We start from the raw sequence: 13,111 nt of genomic DNA on the forward strand, positions 1-13,111 counted from the left end.
TATGCTCAATCCCAGCTGCATTTGTTTAGTCTCTGACTATACTAGAGTAGCTATGCATGAGACACAGTTGAGAATGATCATAATTACACTTGGTGTAGCTACAGATCTCCTTTTCTGTGCGAAACAAGCCATTTTAGCCCACCTACCACGCTTTCTTTTGATTGGTTGCCGTTTGCAAACAGAAGGTTTGAGAATCAGGTGTGTGGGGGTGCTGTGCCAACAGTCACAATTGTTGCACGTTTATTGTGTCTGCACACACAGACACACATGCTGTCTGTTTGGGGTGAACATGTTGAATGAAGGGGATTTTCTGAGCCAGCTCTCTGACAGATTTCTTCTTCTTCTTTTTTTTTTGTTTCGCTATGAAAAATGTTCTTTATACATACATGTACACAGATGTATGTATGCAGATGAATGCTGGGTTTGTGTCAGGAAGAAAGAGCAAGAGTGCGAGACAAAAAGAACGAGGGAGAGGTTATTTGTGCATGACAGAGGCTAGGCTGTATCTGTAGCGTGTGACACACAGTGCTCTCTCTACAGCAGCTAGGCCACAGTTTAGGGACCTGTGCCAAGGGACAGAATAGCCTGTCTGTTTCATGCCTCTTACTGAATGCTGATTGACAGCTGGGCTTCTTTGTGTGCGTGTGTGTCTATGTGTCCCACTTATGTTACTCCACGCGTATGTGTGTATCAAACTGACAGGCTGGGAGAAACACGCCACACATCGCGGGAAGGCAAATGTAAGGAAGTTGGGTTTTCCACAGAGAAATGACACCCTTTCGTCAAATTGTCAACTATTCAGCGGTGTATTTATCTACTCATTTTGTTCACAATATCGCACATATGTAACTACACTCATGTACACAAGCCTGTAGTTCACACGCATGTTCACATACCAGTCAGCCTCTAATTTAAATAAACAATTTCTCCCCAGAACACGCTGCACTTTGTTTACTCAGTATCATATTACGCAGATGAACACACATGCACACACATGCACAGTCACTCATCCGGATCTAAGCGCCCGCTTCTCTTGAGTGTCACGTTTTGAAGAGCAGAAAGGGACGCTTCACCCCTGACCTCACCGCGGTCCTTCGAGGTTGTGAAGACTGCAGACGCGTAACACGCACATCTGAGATTTCAGCATTCTGAAAGAGGAAGACCAGAGATCGATGAAGCAAGGGTTAGGGTGTGACTGGAGGTCAAACCATCTGCAGAGGAGATAAAGCACAGAGATCAAAAAAATAAAAAAATTAAAAAGCTGTTTGCGTACAGGAAAAAACTTATAGAGTTAAGGATGTTGCTGAAAAAAAGCAGAAGCTAAAAGTGGTGTGATAGGAACCTGTTTACCACATGATTTGTAATGCAGAAGAGTCTGTTAGAGTATTTTACCGTTTCTCAGGCTGACTGTAAGAAAGACTTTCAATCAATAAAAATGATTAAATTCTTATGCACTGGCTGACCCATAACTTGGGTTGTTAAGAACAACTCCAAAAGTGACTTCCATGTTAAAATGTCCAACTTAACAACCTTCAAAACATGTTCACTGCCTCGTACAAAACCAATTTTGGTGTCCCGTCATAACAAGTGTACAATGTGTCATTGTGATATATAATAATTTGCTCACACATTCTCCCTCATTCCCCCATTAGGACGCAAAGTTTAAACCAAAAGTCCTGTTGTTAGTGGATACCCACACTGGCCACCAAGTGAAAGCTACAACTTAGCCGTGAATCCAAAACTATATCTTGTGTTCAGGGTGATTCAAACTTCAAGCCTTCCACAACATTCCTGTTGCTTCTTTTTACTGCTGTTCTCATGGGTATCATAAAAACTCACTAGCATTCAGTGGACACTTTATCTTGATACAGATCTAGTTGTGTAAGAGGCATTGACTGAAAGTGAGTTTTCCTTTTAAGACAAGTTGGCATAAACAAACTAGGACATCCATTCAGCCATATGAAAGTGTCAACACAAAAATACTGTATTTAGAGAAGATGCATCACTTTAGATACTAGCTGAGTTTTGTTTTTTGCGCACTCAGCGAGGCTGTTTGTGACGAGGCAAAGTGGTTAAAAATGATCAAAAGCAGAATATGAAGAATATATGCGTTTGCTGAGGGCGCTGCGTGGTTTCTGTGTTGTTCCTTAACTCGAGGGGTTGAAAAAGAGATGCGAGCAGAGAAAAGAAGTGAAGCAAGGAGACAGGAACTATAAACAACAGAAACAGGACACATCATCAAGAGTAACTGATAGTCCCCCCCACCCTCGAGCAGCCCCGCCTGTTCCCTGCAGTGAGCCCCCAGAAATTCACTGGAGGACTAAACAGGAATCCCCCACAGCCCCACGACAGACTGACTGACTCTGCATGGTCTACATCACACATACACACACACTGAATCACTCGTATTCACATACAGAGACACTCATATACACACATGAATTCACACACAGGCTTACAGACAGTCCAGAAATAGTCCCGTCAGGGGTATTACCATACACGCTATCTCCCCCAAACATCACCTCATCCTATAATATCACTCTGTAGGGTTGTATGGCCGTGCCACCTGAAGTCATTTATATTAAAAAAGTAAATCTTGCTCATACGTTTGCCACTTGGTCATATTCATTTCACATTTTTCACCCTACACTCTTTTTCCTCTGACTGATCTCACCTATTACTTTCTTTTTTGTTTGCCTTTTCTTCTGTTTTCATTTCTCTTTCACTTTCAGTCAGAAACACATACATTAACATGCAAAGCTAATCTGTTGTGTATGCTGTGCTTCCTGAAAGCGTTGTTCATACTCTGTTTTCTGTTGTTTTTTTAAAAATCGGTTTTCATTCTCCCAGCCCTCCCACATTTCACAATGACACTCAGTGATGCATAGATGTCAGATTGACAGAAAGTACAGATGATAGGAAAGGTCAGGAGTTCCTCAGCCTCTAGTTCCTGACATTGCAACACCTCCCACAGCAGCACCAGTGTGCTTTGGTGTGCCTCAGTGTTCAGTGAAGCATGTGCCTCACGTACCGGGGGGGCTTTCTTCCACCCTTTCCCCTCAGTATTTGCATGGGACTTACAACCAGGGTTTTCCCTCAAACAGAGAATACCACATAAAGTGAGACACAAGGGAATAGTATGTATATTACTATATGTTGTGTGAATAATTGTATGTACGCTGTGCTGTGTTTGAAAATTAGAGCTCGCTCGCAAACTCAGAAACTGGACAAACAAGTTTAAATTGCTAAAAGGTATGACATAATTGAGAGTCCTCATGGACACTGAAGCCTTTCGCGGAAACACCTAGAGGAATTTTCTAAGAGCACATTTTCTGGTTTAGGAATCAAACCTTCAGCAGAAAACAGTTTACAGGAAGCTGCCCAACTGAAAACAGCTTATTTTCAGTTGGTTGCTGCTGTGTGCAATCATGTCAGCCTCAATCCCTATAACTGACAATGCAGCAAATATTTTAAAGTGCCCTCAACTCAGTTTGAGATGAGCTAAAATTTAAAAAAAAGAAAAAGAATAAAAAATACAAGTTTCCTATATGGTCTGTGAACTAGCTAAGCCTCACACATACAGATCTGTCTAGATTTATATATTTTATTAACTTGATTATCTTGTGTCACTTTTGCTTCTTTTGATTTACTGAAGTAAGTCATTTCATGCCTCCAATAAAGGGGTGAAGCGTCTTCATCAGCGACATTCAGATGATTCAGTGGTTTCGAGCAACAGAGGTACTCAAGCATTAAAGAGTTTTTCATAAGGTTGTGTCATGTCAGCAGCAATATTGGCTGCTGTGTTTAGCTGCTATTTGATGGTGCTAACAAGAGGGCAGATGGCATCATCGGCACATGGCCACGGGCTTTGAATTTAAAAGAATAAAAGCATGATTTGCTTTCTTTTCCTGTTTGTCTTACGGAGTTTAAACCATGTAAGTTTGCATTTATGCTAAGATTGGAAAGAGCAGGAGTGTCTGTTTATCCCAGTTTTTTAAAATCTTATTGCTAACCTATAATTGCTAATAAGTAATAACATGCTTCATATTAACCTTTTTGATATTTCAGCTATCAGTAAGTTATGAATATTCTTATCAAAGTCTCAGCAAGATATTACAAAAGTTTAAATATTTATATTAAAACAAAGATTAAGCCACACAATTAAAGACTTAAAATCAGGAAATCTGCTTGGAATATTCAACAAACTACAGTGACAAGTCCAAAAACATTGATAGCAATTATCAGAAGGTCATGATGTGAATGGTTGGATTCTGTTTTCCTCTGCTCGATAGGCTTGTCCTGGCCCACATGCTAACAACTTAAAAGAAATGAGTGGCCTTTCCACTTCAGGCTGACGTTCAGTTCTGCACGAGGCTGTGGGCAGATTTGCTTTGTCATGATGGCCGCTCAGGACACACGATCCCCCCCGCAGCACGCACCCTGCTGCTTTCTGTATCAGAGCAGGCTTGCCGTCAAGTATGCCATCTATTTCTAGTTCGCCTACCATGACAGCTAGTTATAAACCAGGGTTATGTGATTTGGGCTGCCTGAGCTGAGGAGGTGGTGGAGGATGAGAAAGGTAAGTGTGGGGTTTCCTGGGAAGCTCCCAGCCAGACCACCTGCTGCCATCAGTCTATCACCCTCCCACCACTTCCCTCACACTCTGCCATCATACTGTCACTGTATTTGCTTTTACCCCACTTCTGTGTCAGTGTGTTAGAGATGGCTCTTTGTGGCGAGCAGCAGCAGCTCACTGAATAATTTAAAGAGCGGGCACGAACAGAGGGCGAATTAAGTCCCTGTAGAGGAAAAGGCAAAGCGATGAAACAGCAGGAGGACAGGGGGGATTTTAGCCCATTAGAAATGTGGAAGGGAAATTTGATGGGAGGAAGAGGGTAGCTGGGGGTACCACTGTTAAACCAGGGGGGGGGGCAGCTGCAGTCAAAAGTGAAAAAAGAAAGGGAGGTGAGAGAGAGGAGAAAGCTCGTGAGCAAATGAATGGGCACATGTCAGGTGACCGTGGGGAGATCCCTGACGAGAGCTGGTCACCTGACTGACTGGAAATGCAGCCTGCTGCTTGAGAGCAATTCCCAGAAGTCAAAACAAGTTGTTAACACAGACTACAGTTTATAATAGCAGTGCTGTAAATGATCATTTTTTAAATACAAAAATATTTAAATATATAACATCAGAATAAAAATGTCATGTATTCTTCAATCAACCATAGCAGTAGAAAAAAAGAAGATGATGGCCCACAGATGTCTATCATTGTTTGAGTGCTGACAGTTTCAGAGGTGCTGGAAGAGTGGAGTGTGACGGATCACAGTCTAAACTGGGGTAATTCTCTTTTTACTTCTTCTGCTGCTGCTGGACTTTTGGGCCAGCTGGCTCACACCCACTCAGTCACACTCAAGCGCACAATTTTACACAACAAAACAGCCAGTTCAGCATGCTTATCGTTTAGAAAGTCAGGGGGATTTGATCAGTTGCCTTTCTCAGAATAACAGTACTCTAAATCTTAATTATACACTCTCTGAGTGGAAGTTCACTGCCAAACCTAAATATGTTCTTGATAATAAGATACCACATGTTGGTCCGTAAGCTGAGGCCACGGTGGTGAATGACTAACCAGTTAGTGGCTATATGTGGGTGTGATCAAGATTGCTTGATCAATCCAGTTTCTTTCATTTGTAAAATGTTTTGTGGTTGAAGATTGTTTTTCCCTTCTCACTCATGTTTTTCAGTTTTATATTTAAATTAGAAAATCACTATTGAACTGAATTTACAGAGCTGTTTTAGATCTATAAGTTTCTTAATCAATATAATGCTTATTGGAGTTCCATATTCATTAGAGATGAGCAGTTGTAATGCAAGCCATGAGAAATTTTAATTAATGGGGAATGAAGCAAGTAGCATTAAAAGTTTCAAAATAAACCCTTAAAATGTTTTTTCTTTCAACACTTTCTCTCAAAGAAGTCTCGATTTCAGCTTCTATAAAAAAATATCAAGGGTCCTGACATAAATGCTTTGAGTGAAAAGTAGTAAAAGGTTTTTCGAAATATAGATTTGATGGATAACTTAAAATGCAGTTGCCTTATCTTGCCACACTTCATATGAAGGACAGTGCTGAGAAGTCATTAGTAATAGGGGTCTGAAAGAGGTTTAGAAGATGACTTCTGCTTTTTGGAAAGTAACATGTAACATATTCTGCCCCAAGTGTTGCTCATACCTAATTCACACCACAGTTGATCAGCATTTAAAGCTCTGTGCATTCTGGGTAACTAAATAAACACATTTCAACCATAGCCGCATAGTTCGTTGATGGACTTTATGGCCCGTCTCACTGCGTGCAGGCACTGAAAAACGCGCTCGCCATGAAAAGACGTTAAATACTTTCCATGCGCACATACTGGTTTATGTACCCTGGAGGATGCCCTCGTTTGCTTTAGTTCCGGGTGGTTTGCTGGTCGCTTTGCGTGCCAGTAGCGCCAGAAACAGGACGAGGCTGAATTTCTTTGTTTTTAAAAGGAAGTGCTGTAGCTGGTGTCTCTCATCTCCATCAGGTTTCTGTAAAGGAAGGAGAATCGTGAAAAAAAAATCAGCGGTTCCAGGTAAATGTAGGAGAGATAAATATTCTTACAACTTTACTGAAATACACGTAACCAATCTGGTTTCACAGCGCCCACGCCTGTTTCAGAGCATCACTAAGAAACACAGTTCTGTTATGATCTAACGTAGGCCATCATCACGGCAATAATAATAATAATAAACAGCTATGTTGTGGCAATAAATAATCAGACAGATAACTAGAGAGTTTTTCTGTTTTGCATTTGCTTTCCCTTGCCACTGCCCCCACCTTGATTCATCTCTCTCCCTCTTTCTTCCTCTGTAGCATAATTGAAGCGAGTGAGCTTTTGCTCTCCTATGTAACCCAATGCTCGTCCCACAGCACTGAAGTGTCGTTTGGGCAGCAGCTTAAGTACTCTGTGTGCTTTGTGCTGTGCTCTAACCCTTACAGATCAGCAGAAACCCAGATTAGACAGATGAATAATTCACATGATTGCCTTAAATGCAGTTTGTAGTATAAGACGGTATTAAAAACTATTAGACTTCTGATTCTGTTTATTTCACTGTCGTCACTCGTGTATCCTGTCTTGACCAACAAGATGGAGCAGATCAAAGCAAGTGGAACTGCAAAGTATCAATCTTTTGCTCTCTTTCTTCCTTTTAAGGGTGATCTCCTCAGAAGTATGCTTACTTGGAGGCTGAACAACATTTATACACAAGGCTGTGTGACGGGCAGAGGCGGGACCCAAATGCTGGACTGAGAAACACAAGGATTAAAGTAAAAGCTGGTTTAATTAAAGTAAAATGAAACACAAAACAACATGAATAACGAAACTACGAAACTCACACCTTTGCCACACCAGTGACCACAGACTGCTAGGGAGGACTGTCCCATGAGAGAAATGCAGACAATATGTACACAAAGAGGATAACGAGCGAACAGGCCACAGGTGGAGCACAGCCAGTGTTGGGGAGTAACGGAATACATGTACCGCCGTTACGTATTTAAAATACAAAATATGAGTAACTGTATTCCGTTACAGTTACCGTTTAAAAAGGTGGTATTTAGAATACAGTTACTTTGTTGAAATAAATGGATTACACGGCGGTATTTTCCTGTTTCATATTGTGGCGGGTCAGGCCTGTTTGGGTTTTGCTTGACAGCTATGTTCTGTTGTTCCAGGCAGCAGCGTTACGGTTGCCATGGTGACATGCTCTCTCTGCGACTGTGTGTTTCCTGGGTGCGAGAGCGCTTTTTTGTTGTTGTTGTTGTGCTAAGCTAATAGGCCTAAAGAATGTAGCTTTATGGCAGTGTAGTCCGTGCTGCAGGGAGAATGGACTGCCATACCCGTTATGTGTCTGTGAGCGCGAGGAGGGAGAAAAATGTGAGTGGAAAAGTACGAGCTGTCACCGAGCAGAAACAATAATAACCACTGCAGCCAAGAAGAGTGCCTGACGAGCCCAGTTGTAAGTAAGCTATTAAGACTCGGCTGTACACTGTGTTCGTGTTTTCCTCCGAAACAATAAGTTCCGTTGGAGCAGCCTTTCAACGCCTCTCTCTGTCTCTATTTTTCAGCTACGAGCCCGACACGGAACCGACGTATTAGCCAGAGGTCCCTTTACTACGGTTCGGAGCCGCGGACCTTCAGTAATAGTAATAAATCACACAGCAACAGTACATTCATGCAGTTGTAAAAAGCATGATAATATATTAAGTAATCCAAAGTATTCAGAATACGTTACTCTCATTGAGTAACGTAATGGAATACATTACAAAATACATTTTGGGGCATGTATTCTGTAATCTGTAGTGGAATACATTTTAAAAGTAACCTTCCCAACACTGAGCACAGCTGACACTAATCTGACTGAAGAGACAGGGGAAGCAAAACTGAACATAATACACAGTAAACAGAAGACTATCAAAATAAAACAGGAAGTCAAACACACAATGAGACGCAGGCTAAGACGTGTGCTTCATACAGAAACTAGGTAGAAACAGATGAATAACCAAAGCCAGAAACTAGAAATAAACTCAGCAAACTCAACAAACTGAAAACGCTGGGTCAGAGATCCAGGACCATGAAAGACATTAATCATTTACTGGTAATTAGTTTGATGTTTTTCAAAAACTTAAAGAAACGGCAGTAAATGCTCAGATATTCAGATCATCCAACCTTCTATCTGATCTATGCAGCATCTACTTCCTCTTCTTCTTCTTCCTTTTCTTTTGGCTGTTCCTGTCAAGAGACGCTACTGCGAGTCATCCGTCACCATCTCTTCCTCATCTTGCATCTTTTTTATCTTGTCACACCAACAATCCAAACATTCACACTCACTGCATCCACAAACCTCTGTGGCCTTACAATCCAACCTGTCTTTGTTTTTGCTGCCTCTGTCATCACCCAGCAGTAGCACAGTTTCCACCAGCACCCTCCTTGTTGACATCATCGGTGGTGTTATCCCAGGCCAATTCAATATGAAAATCTACTTCTTGATGATCTGCATGTTTTATTTGGCAAAGACTTTACGCCAAATGCACTTTGTGACACAACTATACTCATTTATCCTGGCTTGGAACCAGCACTAGGATTGTGGATGGCTTTGACCTGTGCAATATTGTAATGTAAATTAAGATGAAGATGATGCCAACATCAGTTATTGATCAAGGATAAAGTATAATGCAGGTTATGTTTAGCAAAGATAATGTTACATTTTAGTGCTGATACTCTCCAAACAGATAAGGATGATAATGTTTTTTAATCTTTAGCTGTTTCTGCTTTGTGCTGATCTGTATCTGGGTGAGATTAAACTGATGATCTCATACTCTGGGTGATGCACTGTTACCGCAGGTGAGTCATCAGGCGATGCTGTGGGCCTCTTACTGGAACTAAGATATGTTCAGATGATCTCCTCTGCAGCATTTAGTTGCTGTACATACTGCTGCATCATCTCCCCGTCCTCCCTCCCTCTGCCTCCACCTCATCACACAGCACATCTCACATTCCTCCTTCATCCTCCACCCGCTACGCTGTTATGACTTCATTGTCCTTCACTCTCATCTTTTTTCAGTCCCCACAATCCGTGGGTTGTTCTGTTTCTCCTCTTCTTCTCCAGCCTCATCGCAGTACCTTTTGTCTTCTTTCTGACCTCAAATCAAGGTACGCTAACACATAAAAAATACAATTCAGAAAGTATAAAATTCTGACAAATTAACTTTTGGAAAATTAGCTGTTGCACAATAAAGAATCCAACAAAAATGAAGAAATACAGGTGTAACCATATTCACATTTAGAACAGCACAAACACAAAAAGCAGAAAAGACCAGTGTTTGTAATTTAATGAGTCATTTTTATATTTTCTTGGACATATTAAACAAACAAGGCTTAAAGGTTAACTGGTGAACTTTAGAGATTATTTTACATTTTGGCATATCCAGATAAGCTATTTCCCTATATTTCCAGTCATTATACTATCCTAATTGAACCAGCTGCTGGCAATGCCTTCATATTTACCAAGCAGGGATCACATTTCAGTTAGAAATAATTAGACACAAATGTCAAACTATTCCCACTGCACCAAAAGCCAATAAATAAATCGAAAACTTGTTGTTTTTTTTCCCTCAAAGCCTTACTTAAAGCCGACTCCTCTTTCATCAGTTCATTTCTCCTTTCTTTGTCCTTTGCCTCTTTTCATCTGGCTCTATGTCACCATGCCTTCTATTTGCATTTCTACTGCTGCTTGTATTTTATGCCCTCCATCACAGAGCAGTAAACACAAGAGCCGCAGAGACGGCTGGTTTGTTTTTTTAATTAGGTAAATGGGCCTAGGTCTGTGGGACCAGACAGAGAAATCACTCTTTGGACTCCAGATCTGTCATAACGATTTCTTAAATTAATGAGCTTCAACTCAATGTTATTAAAATCGTGCTGTGCAGTGGATTATGCATACAAACCCACTGCTTTATTGCTTTTCTTTCTTAACCTCCTACAAGGTGAATGCTCCAGTTTCCAAGGACCAAAAATTGTTGATGCCAAAAGGGGGAATTCACCCACACAGTGGGTGACCTCAAACCTCAGCTTTATGCCTGATCCTGACAGGCTGCAGTCTCACTCTCCCACACCCACACCTGGCTGAGTTCAGCTGGTGCAGAGGCGGCACTGCCCATCTTTCCAGGGAGGATCCTTTCAGACACAACAACAAACATGCACTCAGACAGAGCGGTATTATCTGTTGTTATTATTGGAGATAATTATGTTGGATAATTATATCTATTAGGTACTCCGTGTCTTTTTAGCCACTCCAATGTCAATATTTTTTCAATTTAAGTCTTGAGTGTTCGGGAGCCCCATGGGAAAATACTGTGAGGTGGTTGTAGAAGGGGCTTGTCGGGACCTAAAAAATGAATGGGTTCTGTGCATTTTGTTTCATTTCTGGAGTAAAGCTCAAATAATAATAAGTTAAATATTTTGTATGCGTGCAGCGATTTTTGAGGCATGTAATAACGCATCTGATCAAACAAGACAAAGCCAAATTATAATTTAGTTTTTTTTTTAAATCACTTAGAATAAAAAAAAACTGAAAAAATGTGAAAATAGTTGCTATTAATCAATTCAGTTTACTCCACTAAAGCTATGATATTAATACATTTTATGTCAACCTGTTGGCTTAATAGAAAGTCAAGTCTACCTTTTAACTTATTATGCTCAACATACCTTGTTTTCTTGTCGTAGACAAGCATTTCTGACTTTTGAGTGACTGTTTCGCTCACAGAGGGCTTTTGTGTGCTGCAGGTGTTGAGGTATATGAGGCTGTGCTGAGGAGTGTTTTATTCCTATGGGCCCCCTGAGGCCCCAAGGCCTGTTCCAAGAGAAAGACCAGAAGCTGTTTCAACTTCCTCCACTTTTTTTTTGCATGGAACACCACTTCAAACACTGTACGTCAAAGCACGTAGCTGCACACACAACACATGAATACAGCATGTTTTTATTACACAAACTGCCCACAAAATTAAAGCAGTTTTTTTACGTGGGGTTTCTAAAATAAAGACATGACTACGCATTATTTTAGCCTTGAACAACAATTTCTTTTTCTTTCCCCCTTTTGTAAAAAGACAGCTTAAAACTGAGCTTTTTGTATGTTTCAGATTTTCTAAAATGAACAATTTGCAGTGACGTTTCAATGAAGGAGTGAACTGATATGATTTTGGCAGGTACAATAATCAAGCAAGTGTTTGCTGATGTTATGTTGCTGAGCTTTCAATAAAAATCTATTTTGAGCTTCTTATATTGTTAAATATACATTTTTTTAAGTAGAGTATGTGAATCTGTACTTCTTTTCAGCTCAACTTAGTTATATACCATGTGTTATTTTTTTTCAGTAGTGGAAGAAATGTTAAGATTGGTTGCCAGTTACACAAAGTTAATATCTTTATAAATAAATAAAAATATCCCTGTAAACTACACACACACTGCACACAAGTAATACATATCCAGAATTGTACTTTATTATTTTATTCAGACATGTTGCTAAATACATAAAGACGATTCCTTTAAAATATAACAATCATGGGTTTTGCATTTAAAACCTTCATAGCTACTGCTGTAAAAACTACAGTAAAACTGTAAGACACTATCATAAAATCAGATATATAACGATATGTACATTTGTTTAATATGGTTTCTTGTTTCCATTTTAGGAAATATTGCTGGTTGCGATGTCGGATATAAATTGGATATCTGAGTTTTCCTAGACAGCATTTCTTACTTTCAAGATAAAACAACTTTAGAATGCAATTGTTAAAAGATAAAATCCCCACAGAGTAATTTGTGCTAAATATAATATAGAAAATCTGAGTCCAGAGGTAACTGATGATATATGGTGATATACTTTACAGTGTTTAATATTAGACTGTAGCAGTAAACGGAGTCCAGTAAACTGGTACTGTAGAGCAAGAGAGCAGCAAGCTCCCAGAATGGATTTTGTTAGCGTCTCTAAAGCCCCTGGAGCCACAACACTGACCTTTCCTGTTATGGAAATGTACTGCTGGCTGTTCTAGGCCCTCAGCCACATGCTGCCTGTTTGAATGGTCACACAGGCCCCCTTTTGCTGCCTGCCTCTTTCCTGAGGACTGCTTTTGCAGTTTGTGCTGCTCTGTGAGTGCAAGTTCATAGAGCATTGTTCAACATAATGGGCACAACTTGTTCCCTTTTTATGTTATTCTGTCTTTATTTTGGCACCCTTTTACTCTATGGCGTGGCACAATTGAGTGGAATTTTACTTTGAACAACCCAATAAACAAAAGCCTGCTTCTATCTGTGTGTGTGTGTGTGTGTTGGATGCAAACCAGTTGATACGTGACTCAAAATAAAAAAAATTAAAAAATCGTGATCGTAGACTGCTTACTGATCATCTTGCAGATCGCTTCAAGGCGCCTGCCTCCTTCCAGCTGTGATTATTGGCTAAACTGGGGCAAATGAAGTGACATGTTTTCCTTTGCAATGAAAACATAGCTGTGCTAATACTTGCATACAGCCGAGAAGCA

General features: G+C 40.4%; 1 long non-coding RNA gene across 1 annotated transcript; it reads left to right on the forward strand.

Moving 5' to 3' along the window:
* The first annotated feature begins 1,661 nt into the window (after nt 1–1,661).
* Nucleotides 1,662–12,014, forward strand: LOC146490908 (uncharacterized). The gene is made up of 2 exons (XR_014872417.1): nt 1,662–8,034; nt 8,144–12,014. It is a non-coding gene; the product is annotated as an uncharacterized LOC146490908 (long non-coding RNA).
* The last annotated feature ends 1,097 nt before the right edge of the window (nt 12,015–13,111 follow it).

This window comes from Neolamprologus multifasciatus, chromosome 23 (genome assembly GCF_963576455.1).
Source record: "Neolamprologus multifasciatus chromosome 23, fNeoMul1.2, whole genome shotgun sequence".
In the NCBI taxonomy this organism is placed as follows: domain Eukaryota; kingdom Metazoa; phylum Chordata; class Actinopteri; order Cichliformes; family Cichlidae; genus Neolamprologus; species Neolamprologus multifasciatus.